At 40.8% G+C, this 6,454-nt stretch overlaps 1 long non-coding RNA gene across 1 annotated transcript; it reads right to left on the bottom strand.

Annotated features, from left to right (window-relative positions):
* Positions 1–3,742: 3,742 nt before the first annotated feature.
* LOC123635096 lies at positions 3,743–5,385 on the bottom strand. Its single transcript, XR_006734048.1, has 3 exons — positions 5,271–5,385; positions 4,386–4,563; positions 3,743–4,105 (listed from the first exon to the last, which is right to left on the bottom strand). It is a non-coding gene; the product is annotated as an uncharacterized LOC123635096 (long non-coding RNA).
* Positions 5,386–6,454: the final 1,069 nt, after the last annotated feature.

Below are 6,454 nucleotides of genomic sequence, written 5' to 3'. Positions count from 1 at the left end.
TCACCCACCTACTCAGCTAACATTTTCACACACCACTTTACATTTGAGTTGTCAGAATGTATATTTTATCTCCTATAATTAACTTTAAATGTTTTTTAGGCCAAGGACTCTATCTTGAACATTTTTGTTGCAATCCATCCATGGTGTTTGTTGTTTGTTTAATAGAACTGAGTTCCATAGGTTATTTTTTCTTTTAATTGAGGTCCAACCTTTGAAGTAAAAGACAAAAAATGTATACAGCCTGATGCATTTTTACATATTTTTGTGCTCATGAAAACACTACTCCAACATATAGAATATTTCCAGCACACAAGGAGGCTCTCTCACGGCCCCACCCAGTCAGTATCCCACCTTGAAGTGACCACCATTCTGACCTCTGTCGCTATATAGTTTTGCCTGCTCTTGGCCTTCTTATAAATGGGACCACATGGTATATGTTCTTTTGTATCTGCTTTTGTTCTCTCAATTATATGTCTCTTGTTTTGTGCAAGTAATATTTGCTGAGCTCCTTTTTATTGCTGTAAAGTAGTCTATTGTGTAAAATATCCGTTTTTCTACCTGTTGATAGATACTATCGTTTTTCCCAGTTTGGGGCTATTGTAAGTAGTGCTTCCATGAACCTTCTCTTCGTGTACACTGAGGGTCATAGCACTCACTCTGTTGGGTATACGCCCAAGAATGTTATTGCAGCGTCATAGGGTAGACATTTTTTCAGCTTTCATAGATACTGCCAAAGTGTCTGTGCCAATTTATATGCTTGCCATGTGAGTGCTCCAGCTCTGCCGTATCTTTTAATAAAATGCAATTCTGTGAGGAACGCTTAAAACACTGAAAAGGACAACTGCTTTTAAGAACCCTCAACACTTCAGAAGTATCTGTTGATATGTTAACAGTTGCTATGTAAATAGCACATCACTCCTCTATGCACCGACTTCCATTATATAACTCCTTGTTCTGGCCTAGTTTGAGTTAAGTTCTTGAATATAAAATATGCAAATTTACTTAAAAATTATTTCATAATTTATGATTGTCATCAATTTAAAAAGGCTTTCCCACTTTACATTCAGATTCATAGGATGTTAATACTCAACTATAGATCTGATTTTTCCTAAGAACTAGCAGAACTGCTTTATCCTAACAGGATGATGTGTACACCTGGGATGTCTTAGGAGTCAGCATTAACTCAATCATTCATTAATCTGTTCGCTCTACAAATATACATTGAACAGCTACTCTGAGTCAGGCACCTGTGCTGAGCTCTGGGCAGGTAGGGCAATATGAAGAATCATCAAACATGGATTCTGCCCTCAAAGAACTTAGTCTAGAAGAAGAGATGGACACAAAGAACTATCAAGGCAGACTAGACAGCTAACGAGTCTCACTTCATTGAAAGTGTCGCACCAGGACAGGGGATAGCAAGTTATGTGGAACCTTAGCAAAAGAAGCTGGCCTATAAAATGTTCAGCTGTTTTCTGTCTGGGTGGAGATAGCAGGTCCCATGAGGGCAGATCTTTGTTCTCAAATTACTAGGATATTCTCTCAGTGTAAGCATCAGAGGCACCCGTTACCTAAAGAGCAAAAGAAGTGACAGGAACTTTTTTGGGTTGACAAAGCCTGCTCTTCCAAATACCCCCAGGGAGAAATTGGGCCAAATTGCTGAAAGTTAAAGAATCTCTTGGAACCTAGGAGTCCTAGACCCTGGCATGTTTACAATCCTTCTGATTGTAAAATCTCAATAGATTGTCCAGAATGATGTTGGTTGGCAGGAAAAGGCCCAAAGACCCCCAAGAGTAACTCACTGAGCTCAATGCAAGTCCCAGATGGGTGACTGGAGTGCTGATTCTGACACAGCAAGTGCTGAGGACAGGAGTCTCTCTGGAGTCCCAATGCCAATGCAGGGGACCTACTCTGAGAGCAGTGGCTGAGTATGTGAATGTGACCTAGGAGTCCAAGCATAGAGCATCCTTAGCTAAGCATAACTTGGGGAGAGAGTGGGAGTGAAATGTGAACATTTAAAAGCTGAGTTCCTTCACTTCAAGCTGCTGAATGGTTTCATACCAGTTGTAAGCTATAGCAGATATTGTTTGTTATTGTAGTAGAGTTGTCATCTCATTTTCCTTCTAGGTCTGTTTACAATTTTTGTGCATGCCAGCTTCTATGGCCTTCCTACAGGAAAATTGTCATGGAAAATGGCCTGCCCTATATATTCTGCTTTTAAGTTCATCTTGCCCTACTTCCACTTCTAGGAATAGGTCACAGCAGAATTCTTCTGTGAGGGTGAAACAAGCTGATCTAGATACCAAGCAATGGGTAGAGAGCAGTACATGGTGAAGAATATGTGCCAAGCTTACCTGGACATTCTGTCCATGGATTGAAAAGATAATACAGTGACTCTGGGCATCTCAGAGCTGAAAGGCTCCAGCGTGTCTGTCTCTTGACTGGTGTTGTACCAGTCTGGGTCATTGCCCTCTATGGTTGGGGTACAGTATCATTCTGGGATCTTTTTTCGCTATCCTCCTGGGAATAACCTTTGCTTATCTTCTGTGTTGGAATTTCTGCTTCTCTTATATCTTTCCTTTTCTTGAAAAAGGAGGCATGGGAAATAAATTTTTGAGATTTTGCATGTTTGAAAATGTGTTATTTTATCCTCATACTTATTTGATAGTTTGGCTAGGTATAGAATTCTAGGTTGGAGAGCATTTCCTTTTAGAACTTTAAATATATTGTCCCCATTTTCTTTTTGCTTCCAGTGATGCTATTGAGAAGCTCAAAGCCATTCTAATTTCTGATCCTTTGTATGTGACTTTTTTCACTCTCTGGACTCTTATAGACTGTTTATTTTCTAATTTTTTTTTTCTGAAAATTTCCAATGAGGCACCTCAATGTGGATCTATTTTTATTTGTTGTGTCAAGTATCTGATGTATTCTTTGAAGCTCAAAACTTTAGTCTTTTATCTCAGAAATTTTTTTGAATCATCTTATTTATGATTACCTCCTTCCTGTTTTCTCTCTTCTCCCTCTCTGAACTCCCATTATTTAGATACTGGACTTCTTGAACCAGTGTTCTTATTTTGTTTTCTTTTCTCTCCAATTTTCTATCTCTTTGACTTTTTGAGAGATCTACTACTGAGTTGTTCCATTTCTGCTGTCATGGTTTTAATTTCTGAGAATCCCATTTTGGCCTCTGAATATGCCTTTTTTGTTTCATCCTGTTCTCTTTTCTTGGATGTAGTATATTCTCTTACTTCTGTAAAGATATCTATCTACCCATCTATCTACTTCAATTCTCCTCTCCCTGCATATTCCTATTACCCCACACAATTCTTTTATTTCTGCTCATTTGTGATTTGCTTTGGTGTTTATCATCTGTAATATCAGCTCTCCTTGGGCACTTGGTAGTACTGGGATATCTAATCAAGATTAAGAGTGCAGAATTATTAATCTGATTGAATTCTCTTACACTGACTAAAGCCTCTGGGCAAGTGGGTAGAGCTTTGGACTTTATGTTGCAACATAGGGTTATTAGAGAACCTCCCGTGTCAGTATGCTTAGATCTGTCCCTCTTGGGCGACACAGATTACCTAAGCCGTCTAAGAGCTTAGAAGAGTGCCTGACACATACCAAGGGCTCAATAGATGTTAGTTATTATTATTATTAATATTCTTGTAGAAAATATGCACACAGAGAAACAAATATATACACAACTCAACCAATCCAAAAGTTTATATCCCCGCCAGGATCTTCACACAGATTTACAAAGGTGCAATCATATTCAGAGGTTTAGACACAAACTTTAAGTGGTGGCTTTGATGCTTCAAGGTTGGTGGGTGGATGATAGAGAACATGAATGAAAGGAAGACAGTCAGGGCTGACACAGGAGGCAGCTGATTGAGAAGGTATAAGTGGCTAGAAAAGAAGCCAAGTAGTCACAGTGGCTTTCAGTGCGGGCTAGTGGTTTCCTCACTAAGCCAGTGTCTAAACACTTTCTATCTCTGCAGTCCTAGTGGAGTGGGTTTTGGCACAGTCAGGGGCAGATTTGTTAATTAGCTCCATGGCTTCTCTGGCGACCGTCCATTTTACGGGTGATAGCACCAAAGGACCAGCTCTGCCAGGGAAAGGAAGGAATATTCCATTAATCTGGCTGTGGGTTATTAAGCCACTTTTTCTTCCTGTCACAAACAGATTGTGAATCACACTGTGTTCTCTCCCACTCCCTCTCTCTGTCCCCTTCCACAGGCTGGGGAGGACGGGGAGACGAGCAAAGCCTTGCTGCTCTCCACCCTGATGGGTGCTGGCCTGCCTGGCTCTTGATAATGGGAAGAGTACTCTTTTCCCTCATCCCCCAGCTGTCAGTCCCCAGCCACCCAGGAGTTCCCCCTAGAAACCTGACTAGCAGTGTCCGCAGCGCCTGGTCCGTGGCCAGAGCTGATTTCTCCTGGGAGTTGTTTGCTGTAGCCTTTGGCAGCGAATCAGCTCAGCGAGTCATTGATTTCAACTGCTCAGCATCTTTATCTCAGGTCTCCTTTTGCATCTGCCTCTCCCAATTCAATTCTAATAACTTTGCTGGCACAAAGAGATGGAGAGAGCATTGCCAAAGTCAATAATCAAGTTTCTGCAACCAGGATAATTTTTTTTTTTTCCGGTTGTGTAAGTGTGGATGAGAACTGTATGGACTCATATTGTGTTTTGTCTTTGGATTATTCTCTGGTAAAATAGTTCATATTGGGAGGTATGAGTCAGATCATTTCCCCTAGCTATGCAGCCTCATTATTTTCAACTTCTTCTTGGTTTATTTTTGTTTCTATGTCTTTTTCATACCATTTTTTAAATGACGATAAAATCAGATAAGCAAATACCTATTGACCACCTACTACTATGTCTTAGGCATTGTGATAGGGTCTTTAAAAACATATCGTATTTTCTATCTAGGGTAGGAAATACTAGGGCAGGCTAGTAAAGATGTGAAGATGTGGTTACCCCTCCAGCCAAGGCAACTAATAGTAACACACTGCCTATCAATTAGATTAGAAAGATAGCAGCATGGTTATGTGTGTGGTTTCCCAGCTCTGTGGCTGCTTTTTATGTATCTTTGGGCAAACTTCCTTGTGCCTCAGTTTCCTCACTTCCAAAAAAGAAATGATAATAGTGGCACCTACCTCCTATGTGTTGTTGTGGGAATCACGTAAGATTGAACACACAGCACTCAGAAGAAGTTCTGGCACTTACTAAGCACTTACTGAATGTTAACTATTATTATTATTGTGACTTACATACAGAAACTTCACTGTTTTTCTTGTCCAAGCTGTTTCTCTTCACAGTGAGGATCTAGAAGGCCAGAGAGACTGACTTGCCCAGAGTCACTGTTTGGTCTTTTTACTGCAGACACAGATATTAATCACCTCTACAGCATGCTGCACCTGTGGTCAACGGTACGAATTTTGATTTTGGAAACTCAAGTGACATTTTGACAAGTGATTCTTCTCCAGACCACCATCCGATGAAAGATCCCTCACAGAGCATGCTGGGAATTGTATTATTTCCAATCGCTGGACTTTTGGAGTGTGGTTATATAGACATCTCCAGCATCTGGTTGAATGATGGTTCCTTTGGTCTGGGTGGTGTGAGAATGGCACACTGGTTAAGAGCCCACAGTCTGGAGCCAAAGAGACTTGGTTCAAATCCTGGTTCCTCTCCACTTGGGTGCCGTGTGATCGCAGGCCAATGACTTAACCTCTCAGTGGCTCAAGTTACTCATGTGGCTAGGAATGACAACATCCCCTATTCCATTGTCATGAGGGTGAAACAAAATAATAAATAAAGAAGAATTTAGCCTGGTGCCTGGCACAGAGTAACGCTTGATACATGAAAATTATTATGCTTTTTATACTAGTATTTAGTGTTCTTATTTATCCGTGATCTCATTTCATCTTCAAAACACGCTGTAAGAGAGAAAGGAGAGATGCTTTTATTCTCACTGCCTAGTGGCAGGAACAGATATGCAAAGAGGTTACTGAGAGCCACACAGCCAGCAAGCGGCAGCAGGGGGTCCCAAGCACAGACAGGCCATGTGACTCCTAAACCACATTTATACCTCTGGAATGAAACAAATCTGAAAATGTCCTCATTTTTGGGCGGGGGGGCGGAGAAAGAAGGATAACTGGAAAACAGAGTAGGGTCATCAAAAAGTGCAACTTACAGTGATGCTTTTGAGTCGGACACATTAACTCCAAATACACACAAATGGAGCAGAGAGGGAAGAAAAGAAGCTTAATACAACCCCATAAGGCAAAAAACAAAAACAAAAATGAATAACAACCCCCCCCCCAAAAAAAGTATGCTATGTTTAGAAAAGAACAAACAAGGCAGTCATTAGAAGTTCCCTTGTAAGCTAAAGCCAGGAGATTAGCGTAGGGAAGTGAAAACTTTCAGCTTATCCCAGACCTAGGCCAAAAAC

The sequence above is a fragment of the Lemur catta genome, chromosome 3 (assembly GCF_020740605.2).
Source record: "Lemur catta isolate mLemCat1 chromosome 3, mLemCat1.pri, whole genome shotgun sequence".
Classification (NCBI taxonomy): Eukaryota; Metazoa; Chordata; class Mammalia; order Primates; family Lemuridae; genus Lemur; species Lemur catta.
Note: the sequence above shows the minus strand (reverse complement) of the source record. Positions and strands in the feature narration are given on the sequence as shown.